The sequence below is a fragment of the Portunus trituberculatus genome, chromosome 3 (genome assembly GCF_017591435.1).
Source record: "Portunus trituberculatus isolate SZX2019 chromosome 3, ASM1759143v1, whole genome shotgun sequence".
In the NCBI taxonomy this organism is placed as follows: domain Eukaryota; kingdom Metazoa; phylum Arthropoda; class Malacostraca; order Decapoda; family Portunidae; genus Portunus; species Portunus trituberculatus.
The window spans coordinates 6,091,256-6,109,632 of NC_059257.1; the positions used below are offsets into that span (position 1 = coordinate 6,091,256).

At 35.5% G+C, this 18,377-nt stretch overlaps 1 pseudogene; it reads right to left on the bottom strand.

Moving 5' to 3' along the window:
- Window positions 1–2,684: 2,684 nt before the first annotated feature.
- On the bottom strand, window positions 2,685–15,406 carry LOC123510055 (annotated as a pseudogene).
- Window positions 15,407–18,377: the final 2,971 nt, after the last annotated feature.

The window sequence follows — 18,377 nt, forward strand, 5'->3', positions numbered from 1 at the left end:
CGGGACTTTACAAGAGATTTTGAGGAGTTTAGATTTTAATGTTATTTTTTACATAAATTATGTTCATTTGTTCCTCTTCGGTTCTAGGTAAGTGTTAGATACTTGAGAAAGTAGATCATATTGTCTAATATTTTTCTAATATGCGTATTCACTCGAAAAGGATGGACGTTTCAGTAGTTTTACATGAAAATGTTTTTATACTTTTACCATACTTAATTTGGATAATTCTCTAAAACTAGTTAGGCTGGAGACGTTTTGATTTTGTGAATATTAGTTAAAGTATCTGTCAAGTCATAAAATATCAAACATTCGGGCGTGACTTCACTTTTTCTATTTTCCATTTTGTAAATGAGTTCCGATACGAACGTAAACCACCAACCGTCACCAGCCCGCCCGCTCCCCCGCCGAGGGGTGTGACGTCATCAAGTGGGCGGGGCTGGCTCAGCTGCCGCCGGCTTGCTGTGTTTAGCTAATATTTGGCGCACTAAGCATTGTTTTCCAGCCACTGGTGTCACTAAATGGAGCCACATGGCTATGCTTGGTTATCAGCTGTTCAGATACAACTGTCACTGGCAGGTTTTGGTGTGATGAAGGCTTAAGTGAGGCAGAATGGTGTCAGTCTGGCGGTCTCCAAAACACATACTAGCTTCACTTAGCGGAATTGTCGCAAGGAACAACACTATCAGAGAGACAGCCTAATACAACAACACATTGTGCAAACTCCACCAGCAGGACAAGTGGTGGCTGGGTGGCTCACTTACTCTTGTAGTGTTGCTGGCCGTCCTAAGCTGCTCCCCGCCACGGCTGAACCTTCCAGCCAGATACCAAGCTTGCACCAGCACTCACAGGCAGCCGCGGCCCGTGTCACCGTCCTGACCAGCGTAAATCCATGATAAATAAGGAACCAACAGCACACAGCCACCCTCCTAATACCGTCACTGCTTGTCTCAAACTGGTGCCTTGCCGTCCGCCGGCTTACCGCCCCTCCCTCCACTGCATGACTGCGCGCGCTGGCCGAATCGGGACACAACACTATCCACAATCCACTTCTAATGCACTAATGCAAAATTAAATATGATCAAGTATAAACATGTCAAACTAAATCATTTGCCATCATCATCGTAACTGTCAATGTATCCACTTGTATGTAAAAAAGATGAAGCAGAAGGAGGAGAGAGCAGTGTTGCCAACCCCTACAGACTACTTCGCCCTACACAGACACTGAAATTGCCCTACATTTTCCTTCATTGCCCTACGATTCAGGATGAATCATGAAAATATCTCGATATTAGTTGGTAGTTTTTTTATTTATATACTGCTATATAGCAACAACAAAAATAATATGTTTTCTCTTGTTTAGTGCAGGAATAGACCTACATCTTATCTTTCTTGAAAAAAAATTGAATATATAATATAGATATTTGGCCTCTCTAAATCAAAATCAAGCTTCTTTTAAAAATAAATAAATATTCTTATTTTGATTAACTGTAATTTTATGTCCTTTTTCAGTCCAAAACAGAAATAGGCTATAGGAGCCACCCAATCTTAATTTACAAAAAATAATTATAATAATTTTTATACATTTTTGAATGAATACATAGATACATTATGTAGATTGTAGTGTTCAGGTTTAATTGCCTTATTTCTACAATCTTCTTCTCTTGCTACCATGCTTTATTTATTTATGAGAAGCATTTTATGTTATGACTTGTGACTTATTATTTATTGTTGAAGAAGTTTTTTTGTTACATAGTAGAGGGTAATAGAATTTTTTAAAAATTAGTACCTTTTTTTTAGCATATTTCCTTTCCGTTTACATAATTAATCTTTTGATGCAAAATAATTATCACTCATACCAAGAAATCGTAATTGCCCTACGTTTTGCTCAAATTTTGTAAAATTGCCCTACCGCCCTACAGACCAGGATATGAGGCTAAATTGCCCTACGCGTAGGGCAATTGCCCTACGGTTGGCAACACTGGGAGAGAGAAGCGGTCAGACTGCAGAGAGGAGTACCGCACTACCAGAAACACTCGTTAAATAGTGGAGGAGGAGGAGGAGGAGGAGGAGGAGGAAGAAAACGAAGAGGTAAGGAAGAGTAAAATCATGGAAAAAGGAGAGAAGAAATTTTGGAGGAGGAGGAGGAGGAGGAGGAGGAGAGGGGGTACAGTGGAAGGGAGGAAAAAAGAAATCAGAGAAATGCTCTCTCTCTCTCTCTCTCTCTCTCTCTCTCTCTCTCTCTCTCTCTCTCTCTCTCTCTCTCTCTCTCTCTCTCTCTCTCTCTCTGTGTGTGTGTGTGTGTGTGTGTCATCTAAAATTCTAAACCCTACAGTTACATATTCTCCCAATTATATACATAAACTACAACAACATCAGCTATTACTACTACTACTACTACTACTACTACTACTACTACTACTACTACTACTACTACTATCAATAATAATAATAATAATAATAATAATAATAATAATAATAATAATAATAATAATAATAATAATAATAATAATAATAATAATAATAATGATAATAATAATAATAATACGAATACCTGGATTACCATCACACGACCGTAGGCAAAGGAAACACACACACACACACACACACACACACACACACACACACTTATCAGTACTAAATCATCCTGAACATTCATCATACTGTAGGTTTAAGAAATACAATAATCACATTTTTTTTCTATTCTATTCATTTTCCCAAACTTCCGAAAGAATACATTATCATTTATAAAGGAAACTATTAAAATTGACTAAACTCTCTATAGAATCACCGGAGTCTTTAATTAACTGGTTCAATGGTTAAATTATGCATCTGGAATTCCTTGTAACAGGTTCGATTCCCTGGTGAACTTATTGGTGATTTGTTTACCTCTTCAGATCAAAATACAGGTGTTATTATGAGGCATTACAATATCTTTAAGGGGATAAGATAATGGGATGGGTTATTCAAAAGAAGTTACTCCATAACCCATTTATTGAACCACCTGTTCGTCCATTACTAACACCTATTAGCAAACCATTCAACAAAAATACCATTCCATTATTTCCAGACACCTACACTATTTTATTTTCTTTTAACCCTCTATTACATTCTCATCTCAAATCTAATTATTCTCCCTTTTCATTCTCTCTATAGAAAGACAAACCATTATTTCCATTCATCTATATTTCCTTTCCCTTTTCAACACTCATCTCACACCTAATTATTCTTTTTCTTCTTCTCTCCATAGAAAGAAAGACCATTTGATTTCTTCCTATCCAGCTTCTTCACCTCTCTCTTGATCCAGTCGTTGAAGTAAGCGATCTCAGTGTACACCCCTGGTATGCCCTTTGTAGCGCAGCCAATGCCCCAGGAGGTGATCCCGGTCAAAGCACACTGCGAGAGGTCCCTGGTGTCTCCCTCACAGCACACCAAGGGACCCCCGGAGTCACCCTGGGTTATTTTAGGTCAAGTTAGGTTAGGTTTGGTTTGGTTAGGTTACATTAGGTTAGGTTAAGTTGCTTATTGTTATTACTGCCACTATTATCTGTGGTTAGGTTAGGTTAAGTTAGCTTAGGTTAGGTTAGGTTAAGTTACATTAACCTCTTCAATACTAGGACACATTTTTATCTTGAGATTTGTGTACGACTAGACCATTTTGTTGACATTACGAAGGGTCTATGGAAGTCAGAATATTAATGACCACAGTCTTCACTATTTAAACCCCCCCTCCCTTCCTTTACAAAATCATCAAATAGTAAGTAGAATGAATATGGAAACGCGTCATGGCACTGAAGGGTTAAGTTACAAGAGTTTCTTATTGTTACTATACTACTACTACTACTACTATTACTACTACTACTACTACTACTACTACAATATTACCAAACAAGTTAACAAGCCTTCTCTTTGCTCCCCTACACCCTACCCAACAAACTTAAACCACCGACCCACACTTCTAACACCTTCCCACGTGTACTCACCTGGCACGCGTCCCTCTCCCGGCCCCCTGCGCAGACGTTGCTCTTGTACACGGAGAAGAAGGACTGACTAGTGAATATTGCCTTACAGTCCTCGTCCGTGCGTAACTCCACCTAGAAATAGGGAAAGGATTAGGGGAGAGGGAGAGGTAGAGAGGGGGAGAGGGTGAGGAGGAGAGGGGTGATAAGTGAGGGAGTACTTGTTATTAAGGAGCTTTTTAGATAGTTTTGAGGGAGATGAGTGGAGTGAGGGAGTGAATGAATCAGCGTAGTGGTTTGTTATGAAAGGTTATGAATGAAGTTGCAGAAGAAATGGGATTGTTATGATTTTTCTGTCTTTTTTTTATGCAAGAAGGGAAACCGGCCAATAACAACAAAAAATCTCCCTAAAAAAGCTCACTTGATTGCCAGTTTCCTTAAAGAACGATAGAATTGTCCAAAAGTGTGGAATAAATAAATGTCTTGAATGTTAATTTGCGTGTGAGTGGTCAACCTCCATGTGACGAGAGAGGGAGTGAGGGAGTGAGGGAGGCAGAGTGGAGGAGTGAATGAGTAAGTTTGTAATGTGAAGGTTTTTAAAAGGTGAAGTGAGAGAGTGAGTGACAAAATGTGAATATAGTAGAACACATAGAATTGATAAAAAAAAAAAAAAAAAATAATGGAAAAACTCAAATTACCAAAACAAAAATTGGAGAAGAGTCAGAAGAATGAAAAAAGGAAAAAAAACAAAAAAGAAATTATTGGGAAAAAATTAAATAAATAAAAAAAAGAAAAAAAATAAGAAAAAATAAAACTGAAAAAAGAAAGAAATTATAAAAGAATAGAAAAATCAGAAAAATAAATACAAACGAAATACAAATTAATAAAGAAAATTCAAAAAAATCCTTACATCAGCAGCCATTAACACAGGGGTCAGTTTCCTCCGGAGGACAGCCTGCCCCAGCCCGAGATGAGACAATTTTTCCCTGCCCCGTAATCCTTCCTGGTCTCAATCGTTATGGGGGTGCCACGGGGGATGTCTGGGACCGTGGGGAGGAAGAGCAGAAAGGGTTATTATAAGGCTTGTATTTGTCTGACACTTTTTCTTTTCTTTTTTTTTTTGTATATATATATTTCTTTTTCTTTTTATGTATTTCCTTCAGTCCTTTCTTCCTTCCTTCCTTCCTTTTCTTCCTCTCTTCGTTTATCCATCTTTTCTTTTTTTTCTCTCCTTTCTTTTTTTTTACTTCACTATTGCTCCTGCTCTCTCTCTCTCTCTCTCTCTCTCTCTCTCTCTCTCTCTCTCTCTCTCTCTCTCACCACAACTATTTTTTTCAAGGCTACAGAAATGATTAGCGGAGTTTTCATGAGTGTTTCTCCAGTTAACATTGAAGAAATCTTGTCACTTTGCCTCTAGAACCGTAAAAAAACACCTTTAAAAATTCGTGTAAATTTCAGATAAAGCATTTTGAAATAGTGGAGGTGAAGCGCATAAATGTTTGAGAATACGAGCATATGTCTGTTTCTCTCCCTTCTCTGTTTACTTTTCTGTATCTAGTAATGCAAAAATCGTGTTAATCTGTCACTAGAACCAACATCCTTAAAAACGCCAGTCTCTCACCACCACTAATTTCCAAGGTCACAGAGATAATTAGCGTGGTTCTTAAGATTGTTTCTCCCGTCAATACTACAAAGATTTTCAAGTTTTTAACCCATTCAGTACCGTGACACATCTTCATATTTATTCTGGTTACTATTTAGTGATTTTATACAGCTTCAGAAACTCATGTGGGGATTAAAATAGTGAGGACTCTGGACCATTAATCTTCTGATCTCCATAAACCCTTCCTAATGTAAATAAAGTCGTTTAATTACTCCTAAAATCCATGGTAAAAATGTGTCCCAGTACTGAAGGGGTTAATAGTGTTTTCAAGATTCCAGTGAAGAATTGAAACCCTGCAGTGAAGGCATTAGGGTTTTCAAGGAGGTTTCCATGGTTTCAGTGTAAGTTTAGTAGATTCTGGTGAAAACTATTGTGGTTTTCAAGAGTGTTTTCAGTTCAGTTCAGTTCAGTTCAGTTGGTAGGGAGTACAGCCTTTATCGGCGCCACTCTCTTATGCGTCTCTGTTTCTCGGTCTTTTCTTTCAGTCTAGTTTTCTTCGTCTCCTTCTTTCTTTTCTTTCTTTTTTCTTTTTTTTTTTTTTTGTTCCCTGATTTTCCAGTAATTATTTAAGATTGTTTTAGTTTCTTCTACATTTACATTGTCATCTACAGTTAACCCCTTCATCACTGGGACACATTTTTACAGACACTAGGAAACATCTACGGAGGTCAGAAGATTAATGGCTAGAGTCTTCACTATTTTAATCCCCCACATGAGTTTCTAAAGCTGTATAAAACCACCAAATAGTCACCAGAATGAATACGGAAGCTCATTATGCTACTGAGAGTGTTAAAAGTATCGTAGTTCAATTCCTTACCGTCTCTGCGAGCAGTTGCTTCCTCCTCCTTGATCCAGAGAAGGGCGATGTCGTTCTCAAGGGTGTCAGAGTTGTAGGGGCCCTTCACAATCTCCAGCACAGTGTGGCGGCGCTGGTCAGATGTTTCCTCAAGGTTCCATGCTCCTGTTATCACTGCTATATCCTCCTTCCTGCGTGTTCAGAGAGAGAGAGAGAGAGAGAGAGATGTGTGAGTGAAGATGAGGGTCAGTGTGTGTGTGTGTGTGTGTGTGTGTGTGTGTGTGTGTGTGTGTGTTAGAGAGAGAAAAAGTGAGGAGTGCAAGAGAAAATGATGGGTAAGAGAGAGAGAGAGAGAGAGAGAGAGAGAGAGAGAGAGAGAGAGAGAGAGAGAGAGAGAGAAGGAAAAATATCAACTACATTTAATAAAGAAATAAAAACATAAATCTCACTTCGAGCACAAATAAGGACATTAATAGAGAGAGAGAGAGAGAGAGAGAGAGAGAGAGAGAGAGAGAGAGAGAGAGAGAGAGAGAGAGAGAGAGAGAGAGAGAGAGCTATTACACCTGTACTCACCTGTAACTAGTCTCCACACAATGCGCAGCCGTCGCCACCCAGTTAGGACCAATTAAGGTGCCACCACAAAAATGCCTCCCGTGTGCTTGGATTGACACCTGCCACAGACACTCACCTCAGGGAAATTAGGAAGGTTGGGTTAGGTAAGTTAGGTTAGGAAGGTTAGTTAGGAAGGCTCATCATCATCATCATCATCATCATCATCATCATCATTATCATCATCACCATCATCATTATCATCATCATCCACATCATTACTATCATCATCATCATCACCATCATTATTATTCTCCTCCTCCTCATCATCATCATCATCATCATCATCATTATCACCATCACCACTATCATCATCATCATCATCATCATCATCATCATCATCATCATTCTCTTTCTTTCTCTGTTTTTCTCTTTTTTTATTTATTTATTTATTTATTTTTAGTTTAAAGAGGTTTTGAATGGATTTATATCATTTATGAGTGATCTGAATGTGTTTAGAAGTTAAGGTTATATTAAGAGGGTTTATAAACGGTTGGAATGCTTTTAAGAGGGTTCTGATTGTCTTTCCTTAGTTTTAAGAGATTCTGAATACGTTTCTGTTTTTTCTTTGTCTTTCTGTTTGTCTGTCTATCTGTTAGTTTTTCTATATATCTTTCTCTCTGTTTGTCTTTCTGTCTATCTTTCTGTCTGTCTGTCTATCTATCTACCTGCCTGTCAGTCTATCTATCTGCAGTTATCTATTTTTTCATCTATCCGTTTGTTTTATCTATCCCTTCTTGTATTCTATGGTTGTCTGTCTATCAGTCTGTCTGCCAGTCTGTGTGTCTGTCTGTGTCTGTCTGCCTATCTATCTCTGTCTGTGTGTATGTCTGTTTATCTTTGTGTGTCTGTCTATCTCTGTCTGTTTGTGTCTGTCTGTCTATCTCTATCTGTCTATCTGTCTGTCTGTGTGTCTGTCTGTCTATCTCTGTTTGTCTTTGTCTGTGTATGTCCTTGTCTATCTATCTGTCTGTCTACCTCTATCTGTCTGTCTGTCGATCTTGGTCTGTCTGTCTGTCTGTCTGTCTATCTTGGTATGTCTGTCTGTCTGTCTATCTTGGTATGTCTGTCTGTTTGTCTATCTGTCTATCTTGGTCTGTCTGTTTGTCTGTCTGTCTGTCTATCTTGGCCTGCCTGTCTGTCTGTCTGTCTGTCTGTCTGTCTACTCACCCCTCTTGACAGGATCGCCACCAACAATACGATCAGGGCGAGAAAGGTCCCTTCCAAACAAACTCTGGGACCTTGATGAGGCCACGCTCGCACCCACACACATGCCCACAGCCGCCCACAGCCACACCACAGCAGCCCACGACCTCATGTCTCTGGTGGATGTGAGAGTGTTAGGAGGAGGAGGAGGAGGAGGAGGAAAATGATTTAATGAATAACACGAAGGATTTGACTTTTTTTTTTGTTTCTCGTTTGACGTGTGTGTGTGTGTGTGTGTGTGTGTGTGTGTGTGTGTGTGTGTGTGTGTGTGTGTGTGTGTGTGTGTGTGTGTGTGTGTGTGTGTTTGGTGATTTGGGATAGAAAGGAGAATTTTAGATTAGTCTCCCTTAAGAATCTCTAGGTAACTTCTTTTTTTTGTAAGGAAGGTGTATCTAAAGGACACTTAAATAAAAAAAAAAAAACTAAGGAAAAAATTATAATGGAAAAATTATGAAGAGAGAGAGAGAGAGAGAGAGAGAGAGAGAGAGAGAGAGAGAGAGAGAGAGAGAGAGAGAGAGAGAGAGAGAAGAAGAAAAGGAGAAGTGAGCATGAAAAGCTTAAAAGAAAACAAATGTGAGAAACAAGGAGGAAGAAAAGAGAAAGAGGAGGAGAAATGAGGAGAAAAGATAAAAGGAAATAAAAGTGAGAAAGGAAGAAGATGAAGAAAAAAGAGAAAGAGGAGGACAAGTGAGGAGAAAAAGATAAAAGGAAAACAAAGATATGAGAAAGGAGGAGAAAGATGAAAAAGAGAAAAAGGAAAATTGTGATGAAAAGATTAATAGAAAACAAAAATACGATAAACAAGGAGGAAGAAAAGAGAAAGAGGAGAAGTGAGGAGAAAAAAATAAAAGGAGAACAAAATTGAGAAAGGAGGAGGAGGAAGAAGAAAGAAAGATAAAAAGAAAACAAAAATGAGAAAGGAGGAGGAGGAGGAAGAAAAAGAGAAACATAAGAAGTGAAGATGAAAAGACAAAAACAAAACAAAAATATGAGAAACGAGGAAAAGAGGAAGACGAGAAAGAGAAAGAGAAGAAGGAAGGATGAAAAATATGAATCGAAGACATAAATAAGGACATGACACTAAGATAGGTATGTACGCCAGGTGAGCGAGCATCTTCCTTCACCTGCACACCTGTCTGTCCACCAATAAACACTGTAACTTTGCCGTGCGCCTCTCAAGTTCAATGCATTTATTACGACCACTGTTTGCCTTCCTCACAGACCCAGATATTGATGCACCAATAAAAAGATCCCGTTTTCTATTCAATTTAGTTTTTTATTTATTTATTTTCGTTATTATTGTTATTGTTTTGATTTTTTTAAATTTCTTTTCGTTTAGGACATGATATTGTTGTAGTAATGTTAAAGATCCCGTTTTCTATTCAATTTAGTTTTTATTTATTTTCTTTTTCCGTTATTATTGTTATTGTTTTGATTTTTTTTCTTTTCTTTTAGGTCATAATATTGATGTAGTAATATTAAAGATCCCGTTTTCTATTCAATTTAGTTTTTTTTCTCCTCGTTATTATTATTATTTTGATTTTTAATGTACTGTTTTTGTTATAGACCTAAATATTGATGTGGCATAAGTGCGCCTTTTATTTAAATATTTTGTTGCCCTTAGTAAGTTTTCCTCTTGCATAAAAATAAATAAATAAATACAATATATAAAAAGGATGACGTGTTCTATTTTGATATTGTTCATTTCCCTAAAAACTTAAAAAAAAAAAATTGAAACATTATGAAATATGTATACGCATGTTCTTGAAAATAAATAAATAAATAAAAAAAAAAAAAAAGCGACGTTCTATTTTATTATTTTTTCGTTATTATTGTTATTGTTTTGATTTTAATAATAAATAAAAAAGACGCCATGTTCTAATTTAATTCTTTTTTTATCATTATTATTATTTTGATTTTTAAGTTTGATATTGATGTAGTAATAATGAAGATGCCGTTTTCTATTTCAAATTTAGTTCATTTTTACATTATTGTTATTATTTTCGTTTTTTAGTGCATTATATTCTTGTTTTTTTTATTGTAAATATCTAAAAATGAAAAAAAAAGACAAGAAGTTCTGTTTTAATTTATTTCTTTCTCGTTATTGTTGTTGTTGTTGTTGTTATTGTTTTGATTTTTGTAATGTTGTACTGGATCTTTAGAATGTGTGTATTTAAACGGTCCGAGTGTAGGTTGGGCTTCCTCACTCGGGGCAAGGGTTTCCTAGCGGGTGGGTTTTGAGATAGGAGGTACCACAAAAAGTTTCCCCTTTAGCCAAGAAATTCCTGTGAAAAGTCCACATGGTATAAATAAAAAAAGAAAAAAAAAAAAAAAAAAAAGGAAGCTCTATTTTTTTCTCTTTATTCTTACTACTAATGCACTTGTGAATTTTTTTTTTATTGAAGGAATACTAATGCACTTAAAAAGGGAATATAGGAGAAATATGAGTTAATTCCACAACCACCACCACCACCACTACCACTACCACCACCACCACCACCACCACCACCACCACCGTGACCTTCAAAACACCACGTAAAAAAAAAAAAAAATAGTTTAGAATTTATAAGCTTAATTTCCATCCCTACCACCACCATCACCACCACAAAAAATGGAAATTAATAAAAAAAAAGTACAAGAAATATTCAAAAACACTCATTTTTCCACTACAAAAAAGAAAAAAACTAAAAAAAATATGAATACACAAAAAACAGAATAAATAGATAAATATAAACCTCACCACCACCACCACCACCACCACCACCACCACCACTACCACCACCACCACCACCACCACTACTTTTCAAAATACATTAATTCAAACACGTACAAATAGTAAAATATATAGAAAAGCTACGTAAAAGTATTGATAGCCGTCTTTATAGTTCCACAGGTGTTCCAGAGACTTGGGGGGGAGAGGGGGATATAGAGGGGAAGAGGGGGAGGAGAAGAGGGGAAGAAGGAGTGGAAGAGGAGAAGAGGAGAAGAGAGAGTGATAGAGATTGGAAGAAGAGAAGAGGGAGTGGGAGAGGGGAGGGGAAGTGGGAAAGGGAAGAGGGAAAGGGGAAGAGGGGAAGAGGAAGAGTGAGAGGGGAAGAAGAGAGGGAGTGAAAAAAAGGGGAAGAGCGGAAGAGGGAGTGGGAGAGGAGAATAAAGGGAGAGGGAGAGAAGGAGAGAGAGAGAGGGAAGAGAGAGAGTAGGAGTGGGAGAGAGGAAGAGGGGGAGAGGAGGGAGAGAGGTGATCAGTATAGAGGTATAAAGGAAGGAGAGAGGAAAGAAGAGAAAGAAGAGGGGAAGAGAGGAAGAGGAAGAAGATGGCTGAAAGGAAGCTAATGGGAAGGGAAGGGATTTCTCTCTCTCTCTCTCTCTCTCTCTCTCTCTCTCTCTCTCTCTCTCTCTCTCTCTCTCTCTCTCTCTCTCTCTCTCTCTCTCTCTCTCTCTCTCTCTCTCTATTATAACAATTTAGATGATTTTCTTTCACATACATGGTAAGAGAGAGAGAGAGAGAGAGAGAGAGAGAGAGAGAGAGAGAGAGAGAGAGAGAGACACACACACACGCACGCACACACACACACACACACACACACACACACACACACACACACACACACACACACACACACACACACACACACATACAAAGGCACACCTGTAGATTCCTGGTGACGTGAGCGCTCATTAGTGACCTAACACCTGGCGTGGCGGGGCTCAGGTGTGAAGGAATACCTGTGATTTAGCTCAGCCGCTCAGAACTCAAGGCAGCGCACTAGAGGAATGAAATCTTGACCCCTTCAGTACTGGGACACAGAAACCTTGAAATCTGTGTACGACTGGAACTATTTTAACCCCTTTAGTACTGGGACACATTGTTACCTTGAGATTTGTGTACGATTGGACCATTTTATTGACATTAGAAGGTTTAAGAAGCTCAGAAGATTAATGGCCACAGTTTTCACTACTTTATCCCCTTCAGTACTGGGACACATTGTTACCTTGAGATTTGTGTACCATTAGACCATTTTATTGACATTAGGAAGGGTCTATGGAGGTTAGAAGATTAATGGCCTCAGTCTTCACTATTTTAATCCCACATGAGTTTCTGAAGCTGTATCAAATCATCAAATAGTCACCAGAATGAATATGGAAACGCGTCATGGTACTGAAGGGGTTAACACTGCTCTCTCAACTCTTGTATTGGGTAAGAGTTGTTGTTTTTTTACTAGATAATTTTGCACTGGGTAGAGATGAACAGTTTTCCTTCACTTTTCAACCAATTCAGTGCCATGACGCGTTTTCATATTCATTCTGCTTACTATTTGGTGATTTTATACAGCTTCAGAAACTCATGTGGGGATTAGAATAGTGAAGACTGTGGCCATTAATCCTCTGACCTCCATAGACTCTTCCTGATGTCAATGAAATGGTTTAATCACACCAAAATTTCATGATGAATTATGCGTTCCAGTACACACGACTTCTTACTTGATAAAAAGCCTTTCCTGCCATTATTGGTATTATTATTATTATTATTATTATTATTATTATTATTATTATTATTATTATTATTATTATTATTATTATTATTATTATTATTATTATTATTATTATTATTATTATTATTATTACCATTATTGTCATTATTATTATTAGTAGTAGTATTAATGTTATTATCATTATTATTATTATTATTATTATTATTATTATTATTATTATTATTATTATTATTATTGATTATTATTATTATTACCATTATTGTCATTATTACTATTATTATTATTATTATTATTATTATTATTATTATTATTATTATTATTATTATTATTATTATTATTATTTCTTTGAGTTTATAGCGACGTGTGAACTGAAGACATTTCCTGCAGTTTGGTTTTGGTCTAGCATTACGAAATCTTAGGAAATGAAATGCTTGCTGCAGATTAATCATTAATGAGAAGAGAAATTTATTACTTATGAATATTCTATACTTGTGAAGGGAAGTGTAAGTTAAATGGCAATACACTTACTACAATGCACTTATATCCGTGAAAAGTTACTTCAATGACTGGGATTCCTTACACCATGCAGTAAGGAGAACAATAAATGACAGTACGGTTTTTCTTCACTACAAAACATTTACCATAAAAAAAAAGTTGCAAAACTGATTGATATGAACGCATGAATAGAACAAGTTACTTAAATGACAGTTCGGTTTTTCTCCACTACAAAGCATTTACCATAAAAAGAAGTTGCTAAAATGACATGAAGAAAAGATGTTAGTTAAATGACAGTACGGGTTCTCTTCACTACAAAGCATTTACCATGAATCAATGTTACCTAAATGACTGTGATTTCTTATACCAGTCAAGAGAACAGGTTAATTAAATGACAGTACGGGTTCTCTTCACTACAAAGCATTTACCATGAATCAATGTTACTCAAATAACTGTGATTTCTTATAACAGTGAAGAGAACAAACTAATTCCATGACAGTGCGGGTTCTACTGTACAGTTTTTCTTCACTACAAAGCATTTATCATGAATCAATTTTTCTTAAATGACTTTGATTTCTTATAACAGTGATGAGAACAAGTTACTTAAATGAAAGTACGGTTTCTCTTCACTACAATACATTTACCATGAAGAAAAGTTACTTGAATGACTGTTTACCATTTACCAAGAAAAGAAGTTACTTAAATGACTGATTTCTTGTATACGCATGAAGAAAACAAGATAAGGGCAACAAAAATATTAAAAAAAGACCCACTTCATTACTAGTCCCCTTGCAGGTCAAAGAGCCAGACGAAAGAAAGGGACAAATGTCTTGAAACCTTCCTCTTAAAAGAAGTCAATTCGTAGTATCTCTTCACTACAAAGCATTTACCCTAAAGAAAAAATAAATAAAAAAAAAAAATGAGTGTACCGTTTCCCTTCACACGATTTCACGAAGTTTTCCAGATTCTGACTTAAAATCCATGAAGTGTGATGTGTGTGTGTGTGTGTGTGTGTGTGTGTGTGTGTGTGTGTGTGTGTGTGTGTGTGTGTGTGTGTGTGTGTGTGTCAGAATTCTCGGTTTAAAAGCATTAATTCTGTAGTATTGCGAGTTTAAATGGACGAGTTTAATGTTCCAAAGAGCTACATGAATTATTAAGAGTTAGCTGAATCAATATCAAACTCTTCATTACTGGAATTAATTTTTTTTCATGAGTTTGTGTACGATTAGACCATTTTATTGACATCAGGAAGGGTCTATGGAGGTCAAAAGATTAATGGTCACAGTCTTAACTATTTTAATCCCTTCAGTACTGGGACACATTTTTTACCTGGAGATTTATGTACGATTAGACCATTTTATTGTCATTAGGAAGGGTCTATGGAGGTCAGAAGATTAATGGCAACGGTCTTCACTATTTCAATCCCCTACACGAGTTTCTGAAGCTGTATAAAATCACCAAATAGTCACCAGAATGAATATGGAAACACGTCATGGTACTGGAGGGGTTAAATTGAATAGAAATTACAGTATATATGCCTTTTTAAACCACCTTTTCTTTCCTACAGACAATAAAGCTATACATCATACATCTGGCAGTATTTGTTTCGTACCGCAGTGAAAGAAGTGAAACTATTTATTTTGAAAACTCTCGTACACTGACTCCTTGTTAAATCCACGTTATACTGCCAGTGCTTATGAAAACTCCTTATCACTGTGTCTTGAGCTGGGAATCGCTTCTGAATCACTGCCAAAAGAGTTAAGTAAAATCAGTATTGCTTCTTATTCACGCTTTGCCGACTCACGATGATAATTTCTTGCTATGTTCACTGTTTTGTTTTGATTTTGGGTGTTGGGGCTTGTTTTCGTTGGTAAATAGTGTTGTTGTTGTTAGTGATGGCGTGTGTGTGTGTGTGTGTGTGTGTGTGTGTGTGGTGTCAGTTCACAAATATTAAGTTCCCGTTGTGGTTTTTCAAGTTTGCAATCTTTAAATTTGTATTCATAAATTATTCACTTTCTTTCTTTAACGCGGCTTACGGTGTGTGTGTGTGTGTGTGTGTGTGTGTGTGTGTGTGAGGTACTGACCGGAGAGTAGCGAGGAGTGGCACTGTGTGAAGTAAGACTACCACTGAGCACTTAAACTCATTTCCGAAAGCTCCACAGGTGACGCGCCCCACACACACACACACACACACACACACACACACACACACCTGCTATTAACGTATCTTCAAGGATAGATGTTAGTTCTGACGTCAGCTGATCAAACTAAATGGAACAGATTACCATTATTTCGCTTTCTTTCTTCACTTTGCTTCAGAACTCTTAGGAGAAAATAAACTGAAGAGGGGAGAAAAAGAAAATGAGGAAATTAAGTAAAGATATTAATTTTTGTCTCTTTTTAGTAACATTTATGCATTCACTTTAATGTATTCTGGTCTCTCTCTCTCTCTCTCTCTCTCTCTCTCTCTCTCTCTCTCTGGTGTGGGAAAAATGGTTATTAGTTCACAAATATAAAATTATAGTCAGATATGAAAATATAAAGCTACTACTACTACTGCTGCTGCTGCTACTACTACTACTACTACTACTACTACTACTACTACTACTACTACTACTACTACTACTGTTATTATCACCACCACTACTACTACTACTACTGCTACTACTACTACTACTACTACTACTACTACTACTACCACCACCGCTACTACTACTACTACTACTACTACTACTACCACCACCACCACTACTACTACTACTACTACTACTACCCACCACTACTACTACTACTACTACTACTACTACTTCTACTACTACGTCACATACACCTGTAATTAGCACACTAAGAACACCTGTGCCCTCTCTCTCTCTCTCTCTCTCTCTCTCTCTCTCTCTCTCTCTCTCTCTCTCTCTCTCTCTCTCAGGAAGACAACGAAAAACACATTATCAATCATTATACATATTATTTTTATTATTTTTTTATTATTACTATTATCATCATTACTATTATTATTATTGAGATTAGTACTATTTTCATTACTACTACAAAATACACAAAAGTAATACATCTAATATACATATACAGTACATACACACATACATACATACATACATACAGTGCACATTGTATACTGTCGTTACGTGTCATTATTCACAAGACAATGCTATACAAGGGTGAAGAAAATTAATGGTGAAGCAAAAAGTATTAATATGAATTAATATGTAAAAAAACGAGGAAAAACGAGAAAAATAAAATAACATGTAGTGATTGATATGATATGAAACTTCGCGTTGATGTGATGGAGATTAATATGAATACTGAATACGATGACCATTTAATAAAAGAAATACATGGAAAAATATGGAAAAAAAATAATAAGGAAGTGATTGATATGATAAAAAAGATATGAAAAAAAAATAATAAAGTGATTGATATGTTAAAGAAATGAATGTTGATATGAGAAAAATGTGGATAATGAATGCAATGACATGAAAAAAGAGAAATATATGAAAAAAAATGAAAAAAATGACAGTGACTCATATGATGAAAAAAAAAAACGCATTAATATGAGAAACAATAATACGGATAGTGAACACAATTACTATTTAGTAAAGAAATAAATAAAAAAAATATGAGAAAAATAACATAAACGTGATTGATATGATAAAGAAATGAGTTGATATGAGAAAAATGTGAATAGTGAATGAAATGACTAATTGATAAGAGAAATACATGGAAAATATGAAAAAAAATAAGAAAATGATTGATATGATAAAGATATGATATTGATATGAGAAAAATGTGAATAATGAATGAAGTGACTTATAAAAAAAACTTAATACATGAACAAAAGACGGAAGAATAACATATGTAGTGATTGATATGATGTAAAAAAAAAGGTATTGATATGAAAAACAATAACACGGATAGTGAATACAATGACTAATTAAAAAAAAAAAGTAATACATGAAAAAATATGAGAAAAATAACATAAAAGTGATTGATATGATAAAAAATACGAATTGATATGAAAAAAAAGTCATTTGTTTAGTGAAAATACATGAAAGAATATGAAAAAAGTAACGAAGTGATTGACATGATGAAAAAAGTATTGATATGAGAAAAAGTAACATGTAGAGTGAATGCCATGATTTATTAAAGAAAAAGAAAGAAAAAAACGAATAAAAAACATGTGTAGATTGATATGATGATCGGATAAAAACTATACGCATTGATATGAGGAAAAGTAAGATGTGAATTCCATGACTAATAAAAAAGAAAACAGAAAAAAAACATGTAGTGATTGATATGATTACAAAAATAATAAAAATCGTATTGTAGTGATTGATACGATGATAAGAAAGAATAAAAATCGTATTGTAGTGATTGATATGATAAAAAAATAGATAAAAACTGTATTGTAGTGATTGACATGATAAAAAAAAGTAATGACATGAGAAAAATGTCATGACTAATGAAAAAAAAAAAAAAAAAAAAAATATATATATATATATATATATATATATATATATATATATATATATATATATATATATATATATATATATATATAGTTTATTTTATGTAAGAAAGGAGGACTGGCCAAGGACAACAAAAAAAAAAAAAAAAAAGAAAAAGAAAAAGAAAAAAGTAAAACATATATAGTCTATGTCATTTTTGATGTAAGAGAGGAGGACTGGCCAAAAAAAAAAAAAAAAAAAAAAAAGAAAAAAATGGCCCACTCACATGCCAATCTCCTTATAGAGCCGATAGAGTTAGCCAAATGACAGGGATTAATGTCTTCAAATGATAAAAACACGAACTTACTATTTTTTCTCCTCGATAAGAAGAAAAACACTAGGAAGGAAAAGTAATAAAGGAGGAATAAGGTGGAAATGTTGAGCTTATCTTGCGTCTCCATCCACACGAAAAACACATCTTCATTTTTTTTTTTTTTTTTGTCGTGGAAAGCGATGGGAAGGAAAAACATTTATGCATTTCTATACACTGAGGAAAGTCTTTGGTGCTTTTTCTCTTATTAATCTGTTACGTGTGATGAGAAATGACTAGGAATACTGTATTAATGAGGGGCGTTATTATTATTATCATTATTATTGTTATCATTATTGTTATTTTTATTATCATTGAGCAGGATG